At 42.8% G+C, this 13,283-nt stretch overlaps 1 protein-coding gene across 10 annotated transcripts in view; it reads left to right on the forward strand.

Annotated features, from left to right (window-relative positions):
• The first annotated feature begins 868 nt into the window (after positions 1 to 868).
• Positions 869 to 13,283, forward strand: part of N4BP2 (NEDD4 binding protein 2) — an 81,603-nt gene continuing 69,188 nt past the window's right edge. For 3 of the 10 annotated variants that reach the window (XM_036331879.1, XM_036331898.1, XM_036331874.1), the window contains exons 1-4: positions 873 to 1,401; positions 6,718 to 6,747; positions 8,846 to 8,898; positions 10,264 to 10,357. The gene's annotated coding sequence lies outside the window, so the exon portion shown is untranslated. Of the gene's footprint in view, positions 1,402 to 6,717; positions 6,748 to 8,845; positions 8,899 to 10,263; positions 10,358 to 13,283 lie in introns of all 10 variants that reach the window. The other 7 variants (XM_036331936.1, XM_036331832.1, XM_036331905.1 and 4 more) reach the window with 7 other exon arrangements.

Genomic DNA, 13,283 nt, shown 5'->3' on the forward strand with positions numbered 1-13,283 from the left:
ACTGTCAGGGGGCTATTCATTTCTCGAAGACAAACACTGAAAACAGAATAAAAAGTAATTGCAAAGGTGGGGGTGGGGGGAGAGGGAGTAAAAAACGGCTAAGAACATCACCACCGCCCACCACCACCAGGAAGCGAGAGTGAACGCTTCGTGCGCCTGAAAACACTGAATGTCTGACGTCAGAACACACAAGCAACAAACCGAGAACGCCGAGCCGGCCCGGGGGACACGGCACTAACGCCGTGACCTCAAAGGGAAGAAAACACCTTTGCTTTCACTAAAGCTCCAGGTGGGGCAAAGGTCAGGGCCGGCGGCCGCGTAAACCAAGCTGCCCCCGTCGGGGTGCTCCCGCCGGCGGGTGCAGACTGCGCTCTGGAGGCGCCGGCGGGGACCTGCCCTCCTCGGACCAGCCCGCGGCCGCCGTGGGCCCCTTTGTGTCCGAGTCGGAGGCGGCCGCGCCGTGTCCGCCGCCCGAACGCGCAGAGGGGCCGAGGGCCGCGCGCCCGGGAGCCCGCGGGCCACAGGGCGCACGCGCAGGGGCGGGTCCGCGCGCCCGGAGCCCACGGCCCGGGGAGGCCGCGCCGTCCGGCCCGAGGTCCCTCCCAACGTGTAGCCCGCGAGCCCGCCCCGCCTCCCCCGGCGAGTCCGACCTTGTGTCCCCGAGTTGCCTTTGGGGCTCGGGAGGGAGAGAAGGGCTGGACACCGCGGTGGCTCACGGCGCCGCTGGTTTCCACGCGCATTTCGGGCTCCTTTATTGTCTCGTTCATCGGCGCCAAACGGCCCCCCGAAAACCCGACACATTGAAAAGGGCTTGCTCCTCTATGTGACCCCCCCCACCCCGCCCCCGGCCCCCAAGGAAAGGGGGAAACTAGGCAGGCTTTCCGGCGAGGTTTTCGGGAGGAGGAGGAACGGGTCCCACGCGGCAGAGCCCGCCAGGCCGGCCTCGCTGCCCAGCGCAGGCGGAGGAGGCGGGCGCGCCCGGGGGCCCGGGTCCCCCAGGCCGGCCCCGGGGGCGGGCCCACGCGCTTGGCGGAGCCCGGGACGAACCAGAGGTCGCGGCGGGGAACGGGCGGCTGCGAGGGAGGGGGAGGGCGGCGATCCACCTGGGCGACGTGGCAGCCATTCCCGGCTCGCCGAGACCCCTCCCCATTCGGCCGCCCACCCGCCCTCTCGCGGCGCGCGGCGGCGAGGCTGCTCTTCCCCGGCCGAGCGGCGAGCGGCAGTGTCTCCCCGCCGGGCGCCCGTCGCGCGTCTCCCCTCCGCGCCTGCCGCCGGCCAGCCCCGCGCCGCGCCAGAGAGCGCAGTGGCGGCGGCGGGAAAGGGCTGCGGACCCGCGTCGCCGCGTTGCGCACCCGACGACGCGGCCCCGGCCCCGACGCCCCCCGCGGGCTCCAGGAGCAGGTAAAGTGGCGGGCGGGCGGGCGGGAGGTGGGGCGGCCGGTCCCCGGCCAGGATCCCGCAGGGAAGGCGTCCGCGGGCGCCGAGCCGTAGCGGAGGGCGGGAGGCAAGGGGCGTGCGGCGCTGCGACCGAAACCCAGAGTTCGCAACGCGGAGTCGGGTGCCGCCGCCTCCAGCCCGGCCCGCGGGCCCAGGCGCCCGGACGGAAGGGAAGTGCGGCGTCGGCGGGAGGCGGGCCCTGGCGCGCCGCCCGGGGCCGGGCGCAGGCGGGGGCCGCGGTGTGTGCCCGGCCCCCGGGCTCCTGGTTCCTGGCGGGCCTCCAGGCCCCAGCGCCGCCCTCCCCGCGCCGGGGGCCCTTCGGGTTCCCGCTGGGGCCGCACCGGGCGCCTCTCCGAGCGTCGCCGCCGTTTCAGGCGGCGCGTTCTTGGCCCCCGGGGCCACCCGAGTACGTAGTCGTAGCGGAACCGTGTATGGACTCACTCCTGTACCCGGTTTGATTTCTGAATGTTGCGGGGAGACCTTCGACTCCCTGCTCCCCACTCCCAGCGCGAGCTTGACCCTCACCGGGACCCTGCTCGACCCCGCCTGTCTTCCGGACCCTCTCCGAGGTGTCCGTTTGGAATCGGTTTTCCGTAGAAGAGTCAACTTAATTCTCTCTTGGTTAACACACTTTCTTCCCCCCAGAAATAGAGCTAAAGTAAGAAAGAAAGGAAAAAAAGTGTCGGTGCCAGATCGCGTTCCGGGCTGCCTGTAACGAGTCTCCCTTTGGGCGAGTCTGGAACCGGGACCTAGGTGCGCGGCGCGGGCGCGTTTGTGTCCGTGCGGGCCGCGCGGAGGCTGCGGGGCGCCGAGGCAGGTCCCACTCGGAGGCGGGATTGGCTGGGTCTCCTGCTCGGCCTGGTGACGCCGATCCAGAGGCGCTTCTTGCCCGGAGACTGGTGAACTCAGAAAAGGGGGGGTTGGTGGGGCCCCGAGAACACAATCCTGGCGCTCTCCCTTCTCCCACTTATTAAAAACGCCGTCTTTTCCTCCCAGCGGCAGCCTTTTCGTCCCGCTGTTCGTCACTGTTTTTCACTCCGACACCAGCCCCTCTTGTCACTCGTTTTCACCCTCACCCTTCAGTGGTCAATGAAAGAAGTCTTACTCACTTGAAATGTCAACGTCGTGGGTTTTGTGTTTTGATGATCAGTGTGGTTCGATTTTTTCCCCTTACGTTTTTAAAGATCAGCAATGACAACAGTTTTTATCCTTATGCCAGAGCCTTTATTATTTAGGTGGTTGTGCTAGGATGGGGCCTGCAGTGGTGGAGATGGTGCAAATAGGAAAGTAATGGCTGCTTTTTTTTCTTCGAGGAGGCTACGAATTAATTCATGAAAAAAATACTAACAAATAAAAACAAACAAAAAAACCAACCTCCAGTACAAATCAGCATACCGTTTGTGTACCTGTTGTTGACTCCAGTTGCTTTGAGAAGAGTAAAGAGGATGGGAGGGTTGTACTTCATAGAAAAAGTGCATTTAAGTTACAGTACAGAATGCTTTTTCTTTATTAAGTAGGCATAGTATCTTGTACACGATAGAGGCTAAGTAAATGTTTTCAGTGTAGGTGCATTTTTTAATACTGAGGATTTTTCTTTTAAAAATCTCATACCTTCATGGTTATTTATAGTTATGTGTGTCTTTTGGTAAGCAAACAGTAAACACGTGAGTTAGATAATACCTCTACCATCTTTGTTTTTCTTGCTTTCACCCTTTTCTATGCAAAATTCACATTGTAAGTCTTGGGGTGGAATCTCAATTTGTGAGGTTATGCATTAATCTTAGATCATTGTTAAATGCCTTTAGAAGTAGTTTGTCTGAATTAAAGAGATTGAACTTTTTTTATATTACCATGCCAAGGCAATGCATAAGTCAGATGTCATTACATACTCATCATTCTTATCCTCAAAATAATAAAAATGGCTACCATTATATATATATATATATATATATATATATATATATATATATAGTAGTTCCCCCCTCCCTTATCCCATGGTCAGCTCTGGTCTAAAAACATTAACTGGAAAATTCCAGAAATAAACAACTTATGCTTTAAATTGTGTGTGGTTCTGAGTACCTAACTTAATGTCATCACATAGGCATTGTATCATCTCACATCACAAGAAGTATGACTACAGTGCAGTAACATATTTTGAGAGCGAGACCATATTCACATGACTTTTATTACAGTACTAGAGGCCCAGTGCACGAGATTCATGCATGGGGGGGGGTCCCCTCAGCCAGCCTGCACCCTCTTGCAGTCCGGGACCCCTCAGGGGATGTCTGCCTGTTGGCTTAGGCCCGAGCCCCAGGGATCCAGCCTAAGACCCCTCGCTCCTTACAGCCTGCCACTGCTGCTGTGCTCGCCAGCTGTGAGCCTGGCTTCTGGCTGAGCGGTGCTCCCCCAGTGGGAGCGCACTGACCAGTCATTCTGCTGTTCGGTCGATTTGCATATTAGGCTTTTATTATATAGGATATTGTTATAATTGTTCTATGTTGTTAATATCTTACTGTGCCTAATTTATAAATTAAATTTTATCATAGGCATGTATGTATAGAAAAAAACAGTATATATATATATATATATATATATATATATATATATGGTTCAGTACTATTTGCAATTTGAGGTATCCACTGGGGTCTTGGAATGAATCCCCCTCAGATAAGAGGGGACTGTGGTATTGGTTTGTGGCCTGAACTTTTCCCCCTCTACTTTATAATGAGTAATTCAGTTTGCTTATATAAAACCATATGTAGATTTTAGCATTACTCTGAATTTTGGTATATTGAATTTACTTTTAAGCACCTTTCCACTGTACTAATGTCTTTAAAATATGGTTAGATGGAACCTGGCCTGTATAGCTTGGGTTGAGCGTCGACCTATGAACCAGGAGGTCACGGTTCGATTCCCGGTCAGGACACATGCCCTGGGTGCCAGCTCGATCCCCAGTGTGGGGCGTGCAGGAGGCAACCAATCCATGATTCTCTCTCATCACTGATGTTCCTATCTCTCTCCCTCTCCCTTCTCTCTGATATCAATAAAAAAATATTAAAAAAAAAAATGCTTAGGTGGAAAGTTGGCAGGCTGTTGGAAGAATCTCAGCATTGTCCTCCAGAAATCATTTTATTAGTACATCTAGATTGAGATTAATCAGTTTGTGCTACCTAAACTCACATAATTTCAGAAATTAAAAAAACCAGTTCATTAATTTCCCTGAGGGAATAAACTGGCTAAGTAAGCTAGAATTTTATGACTTTTAGTCAGTGGAATTACTGGTTTAAAGAACCCACATGTTGCACTCGCCTGAGCAGTGGGTTTGGGTGTACCAATTTCACTAAACTTTACTGACTGATGGTGGACACTGTATTTTTCTAAATATGAGTTGTCTGTTCAGATCCTTTGATCATCTATTGGGTCTGTATCTCTTAAAGCTTTGAGTAGCACCCAAACATATGGTTATGGTTTTTTCTTGAAAATATTTTTCTCTAGTTTGCTCTTTTACTTTTTGGTTACTTTTAATTGTCAGAAATTTAAAATGTTCATACATGCATCTATTCTTTTGCTTTGTCAATGCTACATGCTTCCAAATTAAGAAATTTCATTGTTCCACAGATGTGGTAGTCAATTTTTCCTAATATTTTAAAAATTTACTCTATAATCAGAATTTATTTTAGTATAAAGTGTCACATTACTTTAACTATCTTACAAATTACTGTTAAATCATTTTAACACTATTAACAATTTTCTCTTACCCTCCTGTTTTAGAAAACCCATCTTTTTACATATAAATTTTGAGATGTAATTAGGATTATTTCTGGACTCATAATAGTTTTTGATCTTTTATTTGATTTTTGTAGTTGTACCACTTAATTTTTCTATGTTTTATAGTGTGCTCTAGTATTTAGTAAAGTGAATTTCCTGTCTTTTCTTTTTAAACATTTTAATATATCCTTTCTATTCATTAAATTTAAGAATTAGTTTGGCCCTAGCCGGTTTGGCTCAGTGGATAGAGCATTGCCCTGTGGACTGAAGGTTCCTGGGTTCAGTTTTGGTCAAGGGCACATGTCTGGGTTGTGGGCTCAGACCTCAATAGGGGCATGCAGGAGGCAGCCGATCAGTGATTCTCTCTCATCATTGATGTTTCTCTCTCTTCCTCTCTGAAATCAATAAAAATATATTAAAAAAATTAGTTTGGGATACTGATATGAATAATACTTAATTTTCTGTTCTGAAGCAGGGCATCTATTTTTTTTTTAAAAAATTCATTTCTGCCCTTGAATTTATTGTTTCTTCTGTCTGGAGTATATTTTTACTGTTCTCCTTGTCTTTCTCCCCTTAAACTCTCTGCTAACCTACTTCAAGATTTAGGTGGTTAGTCTTCCTTTCTTTCCCAGCAAAGATAATCATTTATGATGTATTTCCATTATGCACTTATTGCTATTGTGGGGAAAGGGAAAAATTCCCCCTTTTCTCCTCTGAGTCTTTTGGCTGATTGAATAAGTAAATTGACATGAGATAGATTGACGAGAAGTTAAATTTTATTTGCATGGGAACTCCACATACTAGTACATGAGAGGTTCAGAGTCAGAAAGGGAAAATGAGGTGTATTTGATATTTTGAGCTAAGGATGAGGTAAGGCACCTTGGAGTCTCTTCAGAGTGTCATTTGCAGGACGATAAGAACAAATGTTCAATAATTAGTAGTTTGCCCTGCCATATAGATAGGTCAAAAGAGGTTATTTCTGATCTGTTAACATGGGCAGGGTCCCTAATTTAAATTCTTCTAGGTACTTAAGGGGGCTGGGGCAGAAGTTTCTTTTGAGCCCAAGGGTCTTGGTTGCCTTTAGCTCAAAATAATCTGCATACCACGGAAGCACATGTTGGAGTGACTTGCTCTGAACTCTTATACTACATATTGAACTAACTCCTCCCTCTAGTAATTGTGAGCTTCACTGAATCTTACCCATTTTTTTTCCCCTTTGCTTAACACTCATCCCAACACTGTAGGTATGTAGGTATTAAATAAATATTGGCATAAAGGAGATATTTTACTTTTAAAAATATTTCTCTCTATGCTGTTAATTCTCTAATCTCCAACCCAAAGCTCTTTCCTGATAACTGCCTTATATATCATCTATGTTCATGATCTGTCCATTTGTATGCTCCTACACATACCTTAAACTCGGCATGTCCAAAACTGTAGTCCTCAACCTTTCCTCTCCCATTCTCAATAAAAAATATGAGACAAACTGACTGTTTTCTGTCTTTTTTCTAGGGGAAGATTAAATGAGATACTGCATGTGTGGTAAGAATTCAGTAAATAGTAGACTCAGCTAATAATAACTTGGCAGAAATATGGGCTATTTATTGTCTTTTTTTTTCTTTTCTGATTGATCACTGAGTCCTGTTGGATTATTTTTTCTTAATATCTCTTGAATCTCTGCCTTTTCTTTATCCCCAAGGTTTACTCCATGGTTCGCATCGTCTCTTACCTGGATTGCTGCAGTAGCCTCCTGAGTGTTTACCCTCTTCGAGTCTTGCTGTCCAACCCAGTTTTCCCACAGTAATTTGTCTAACACATTTGAGCATGTAACTCCTCTGCTAAACACCCTTTTTTTGTGATTTTTTTATTGCCTTCAAGAAAAGTCTGAATTTCACTTGGCTTTCAGGATTTTCATGATCTGGCTTATTTATCTTTTCATCCTTTTTCACTTTCTCCCTTTGCCCCCAGTGCATAGTCGTATTCAGTTACTTGCATTTCTCCCTTAAGATTCTAAGTTAGGAAAAAAAAAAAAAAGATTCTAAGTTAGTTAAATTTGGCCTGAGTACTGAAGCTACCCCTGTCTGGAATGCCTTCCCTAGTTCCCTATTTTCCCCCCTTTGGTTTTGTTAACTCATACTTGTCTTTCAGGTCTCAGTCAGGTGGTATCTCTATGGGAGTATCTGATACCCATGACTTTGAGTTGTTTCTCTACAAATCTGTTTTCTGTTATTATACTGTAATTGCTTGCTTATTTGTCATCTTACCAGGTACTTGTTAGGGTGAAATGAAAGGTAAAGTGACTATCTTAAAAAAATGATGTGATTTGCACAGAATATAAGGGAATTAAATAGTAATTTAGGGGTTTACCTAGTAGGAAAAGGAAAGACATATCTGATGGATGGAAGTTTTCTAAGTCAGGAAAGGCATACTGGGTAGGCTCTTTTACAGCTTCAGTGAAATATATCTTTCTGACATATAATTTTCATTTAATTAGTTTCTCTGTTTATTAGTTAGGACTTGTTGGATTGCAAGGAACAGATATAGTTTGAAATAATCTATGGAGAAAAAAGTTACTGGTTCAGTAACCGTACAGGGTGGGGTAAAAGTAGATTTACAGTTGTGAGTACACAGTTTATTATTGTTTTATTATTTATCAATTGTATTATCTTTCATATGAACAACTATAAACCTACTTTTGCCCCACCCTGTATAACAGAAGTTGTATGGGTAGAGATGGCCAATAACTGATAAGGTGGGAACTTGCCCACAATGAAATTTTCTATACTTACAGTCTGTGCATACTGGCATCATTTCTCCTACTGCTAATATACTTCTTTACATGGTGGGACCGTGTTTCTGGCAGCACAGGCTTAGTTACTTGTAGCCGCATGTCAGTGGCTCTAGATTTGGTCACATGCCCATCCCTTGATCAATTACTACAGCTGAAAGCAGGAAGTACTATGCTTAGTTCAGCCTAGGTCATGTGATGTGCCCATGTATGTGACCTAGGGTCTCTTAGCAGAAAATAGACACCTAGTGGGGATGGAGGAAGAAGAAGGAGTTCTGGGAAGATAAAAAAATTTCCATTATGACACCCCCCCGCCACCCCCTTTTATAATTCTTAACCCAGTGAACTGCGTCCAGCATGGTCAGTGATGAACCTGAGTGGGCAGGGTGGTGAAGGATTAAAGAAAACAGATAATAGAATATAGCTGGGGCTAGGTAGGACACTGTTCCTGGATGGAGAGACAGTTTCACAGCCTGTAAGCCGAGTCTTTATTTTACTAGTATAGTCAGATCCCATGAGGCAAAGCAAGGGCGTGGTCAAGATGTTTACAGTGTTCTCAGGAGTTTCGAATCTGCTTAATTACATGCACCTGAGAACTCAAGCTTTGTTTTGGCAGCACTTGCTGCACCTCCCGCAGCCTACATCACTCCACAGGTTTGGACCATAAGGTCAAGCTTACAACCATAGCCTTTGGCTATGATTGTGCTGGGAGGGCTTTGCCCTCCAAGCTGGGACCTGCACGTGGCTTGCCACGACAGGACCATGCCCTCATTAGTCTGAGGCTTGAACCTTTCCAAACACTGTAGCCGCTCTCCACAAACCAGCCTTCTGATTATAAATTTATTTTCCTAGGTACTTTATTTGTGGGAAAGAGATGCCCTGTACTATGGATCTGAGTATTCCAGGTACTGAAATGATAAGTCCAATATTTTAAAGAACTAAATTGGCTTTTTGGTTTGTGCTGGCATATAACAAATACTTGTTGAGCTTTTTGCTAAATAAGACATCTATGAGATGCTAATGCTTATAGGCTAGTAGTCTAAACAAATAAATGCAAAGGTGCTAAGGTAAAGGTATATATATCTAGGGTGTAGTGGGAGCTGTGTCTAAGTCAGACTTTGGGATAATGGAAAACTTTCCTGAAGGGAAATTAATAGAGTGAAGAAATATGGGTTGGGTGGGATGGGATGGGGTAGAACGCCTTAGGGCAGAACCTGTGTAAGGCAAAGAGATGTGAAATAAGTAATATCTGTGTCATGGTGCTTTGGCAACGGCTACATCACTTGTCACCTTTCACCTAATGACTGACTTTCTTTCTCACTTAATAACTTTAGATTTCATTGCTAACTGTTCTTTTTTTTGCTTGTTAATCCTCACCTGAGGACATTTTTCCATTGGTTTTTAGGGAGAGTAGAAGAGAGGGAAAGACGGAGAGAAACATCTATGTGAAAGAAACACATCATCGATTGGTTGCCTCCTGCGATTGGTTGCCTCCTGCGAGAGCCCTGAGTAGGGCCCTGGGCCTGGGAGGAGCCTGAAACCACGGCATGTGCCCTTGACTGGAATGGAATCTGGGACCCTTTGGTCTACAGGCTGACACTCTATCCACTGAGCCAAACTGGCTAGGGCAGTAACTGTTGATTCTTGATCAGCTCTTTAGTTATGGGTTATAAAATGGTAATCAGTTTTGGATTTCATTGTTCCTTTTAATTAGTCTTTTTAAAAAAATGTTTTTATTAATTTTTAGAGAGAGAGGAAGGGAGAGGGATAGAGAGATAGAAACATAGATGAGAGAGAAACATTATCCATAGGCTGCCTCCTGCGCATCCTCTACTGGGGATTGAGCCAAGCCACCAACTGGGGCGTATGTCCTGACCAAGAATTGGACCAGCGATTTCTGGTTCTTGGGTCCATGCAACAATCGCTAAGCCACACCAGCCAGGCCATAGTCTTCTTTTATAGAGAGATTTCCCTCATTAAATAGGACTATTTTGTTACCTTGAAGTAACATTTTACTTAAAAGGCAGAATAAATGCTTAGTTTTTCCCCCTTATATAATCATTTCCAGACTGTAATAGTCACCTCCACTGAGGGCAATTGAGGTTGGTCTTTTTTCTTTTTCTTTACTTTTGTGGCTTTTGCTTTAGAATATCATATATATTTATATTATAAATATTATATACTTGTGGACCTCTTTTCATTTAAGATTATAGTTTGACAGAAACTTACCTTTATTTATGTATTATAATTTTTATATATGTTTTTTATAGTAAGAAGACATTATTTTGATAATAGGAAGAGCTGTATAGTTTGCAGATATCAACTGTGGCCTTAATGAGCACATTGATAGCATCCAGACAGACAGTAAGTATTATTAAAGTCATAGAGTATGACTTTGCACATAGGTTTTCAAGCTTTTAACAGATTTTGTTCCTAGAATTTCTCAAAGAGCTTTGGTTGCATAAAACATGTTGACCCAAAAAGCCTTCAGAATTACATTGTGGTCCTGGTTTTAATATGTGTTTTAGTTTTTCTGTTACTAAAATGCCCCTTCTTCCTCCTTCATATTTTACATGTTGTTAGCCATTCACAAATATTATGCACCTGTATTTGTGCCTGGGACTTGGGCTAAGTGTCAGATTGGAGTTTATGTCATAATCCATGTCCTCAGGGAACATGGCCAATTTGGGAAATATGCTCATACAGATGAAAATTTGCCAGTAAAACCAACACTGTGAGGCTCTAAAATAACTAAGCAAACTAATACTGGCAGTAAGTAATATTGGTTGGACAATGTTGAAGAATAATAGAGAAATACACCTTCTTACCATTCTTTGGCCAAAAGCTGTATATTGCTCAGCAACTAACTTTTTCCCCCTTAAGAATGTGTTTCATATCTTCCTGGTTTTTATATACATCTGTATTTGTATTCCACCTTAAACTTTTTAATAGCTGCATAGTATTCCAGAGGTATTTTTCCATAATTTATTTAATCATGCTCTTATCCATCAATATTTAGGATGTTTTTAATGGTCTATAATAATAATAGTTCTTATGATAGATAGATACATTTTAGATTATTGGTTATCTTAATTTGGTTACATTTTTTATAAATACTCTTTTTCAGTGGTATACTATTTATGCCTTGATGAGATTTACTATCTACCTTACCCTTTTCACAGCACACTTAAAATCATGTGATAGGTAACTTAATTTCCAGGAAAGATTGATTGTTTTGGTTCTTGGTAGCATTTATTTCTGAGGGAGTTGCTTTTGATCTTGTCTGGGATCAGGTCATGTTTGGGTCTCGTAACTTCCCTATGTATTCCTTATAGAGCGATGTTTTTTTTTTTTTTTTTAATTCTTTATTGTTGAATGTTCTTCTTCTGGTTTTAAATAGCTAAAGTATTATTATATTTTATTGATGATAGTATCATTCTTCATAGGCCCATTCTTCCTAGATGGTTGATATTGAGTATTAAATAGAATCTTTCTTGGTCATTATAGAAATTTATTATTTTTTAGATTTTTTTTCCCAATAAAGGAGAGTTATTTAAAATGACTATTCCTTATATACATATAACAGACTTATTCATAAAATGATACGGTAAATCCTTTTAGGTGTGTTGATGATAGAAAGGTTCTTTTTTTAGTGGAAAGTTTTTTTTTTAAAGTGGTATTTATTGGTATATCTAATGACATTGCTGGACCACTGTTAGAGTTTGTGTTCACTCTACTGCTAATTATAGATTTTTTTTGTTAGCCATGAATTTCTCTTTTTATGGTTAGAAGAACATGTCCTTATCTGTTAAAAAGCTCCCAACAAACTAGGAGGTGATAAAACCTCTGCTTACCGTGCTATAACATTTTGATGATGATCAGTAAGCAAGTATGTATTGGTTAGGTTCTCTGTCAGGTTAAAATTTAATTATAGAGGTGGAAGCGCTTGGGAAATGTGTACATGAAATGTCTATGTCAGCCGTGGGCAAACTACGGCCCGTGGGCCAGATCCGGCCCGTTTGAAATGAATAAAACTAAAAAAAGAGAAAGACCGTACCCTTTTATGTAATGATGTTTACTTTGAATTTATATTAGTTCACACAAACACTCCATCCATGCTTTTGTTCCGGCCCTCCCGTCCAGTTTAAGAACCCATTGTGGCCCTCGAGTCAAAAAGTTTGCCCACTCCTGATTTAAACTATGAAAATCTTCTTCCATTTTAGAGCTATTTTTATATCCAGGAGTTTTTAGTGCTCTTATTTCTTTTCTTTTTTATTAAATTTATTGTGGTGACATTGGTTAATAAAATTATACAGGTTTCAGAATGGCTACCGTTAATAGATCAACAAACAAGTGTTGGTAAGGATGTGGAACCCTACTGCACTGTTGTTGGGAATGCAGATTGGCACAGCCACTGTGGAAAGTGGTATGGAGTTACCTCAAAAAATTAAAAAAGATATATAAGGTCAGGTAATAAAAGAGTTAAACATAAACATGACTTAAGTGAATAAATGGGTTTGAAATAAACCAGATATATAAAGTAAAATTGGTAATTGGAAGGTAATGTCAGCTATGTATGTTTTTATACAGATGAGTTTCTTCAGCATACTAAATATTGGTTGGAACTCAAACTACCTCACATATAGTAGATACAAAGAAAAAAGGGGGTGGGAGGGATATATAGTTTATGAGCTGGAGGTAGTATAGAGGGAAGTCCAAGATTCAGCTTTAATTGATAATAGTGATTGGTTTTTTCCTGATTATTAAAGAATGTATACATAATAGATTCTTTAAAAAATATAAAAGTAGTACATAAAAATAATAGTGTGTTAAAAATAGTTACTTTTAATTACATTATCCACATATTTTCTTTCTAGTCTAATATTACAGTCTAATCCAATCCCATTTGGGTGTCTGTATAAATTACATATAGTTTTATGTCTTGCTTTGTTTTGTAGCACTTTATAAAACTCTAATTAGATAATATCTAAAATATTTAATTATTAATTTTTAATTATTTATTTTCAATTAAATCATTATGGTTGAAAGTATTACATATGTCCTCTTTTCCCCCCATTTGCCCCTTCTAGCCTGCCCCCACCCCCTGCCCCAGACCTTCACCACCCTATTGTCTGTGTCCATGAGTTATACATGTATATCTATATCTATATACTATACAGCAATAGATACAGCTATATATGCATACAAGTTCTTTGGTTACTTCCCACCCACCCTCCCCTGCCTTCCCTGGGGTTATTTTTGCTGATTTCAGAGAGGAAAGGAGAGGGAG

Source organism: Myotis myotis, unplaced genomic scaffold (assembly GCF_014108235.1).
Source record: "Myotis myotis isolate mMyoMyo1 unplaced genomic scaffold, mMyoMyo1.p scaffold_m19_p_1, whole genome shotgun sequence".
NCBI classification, from domain to species: Eukaryota; Metazoa; Chordata; class Mammalia; order Chiroptera; family Vespertilionidae; genus Myotis; species Myotis myotis.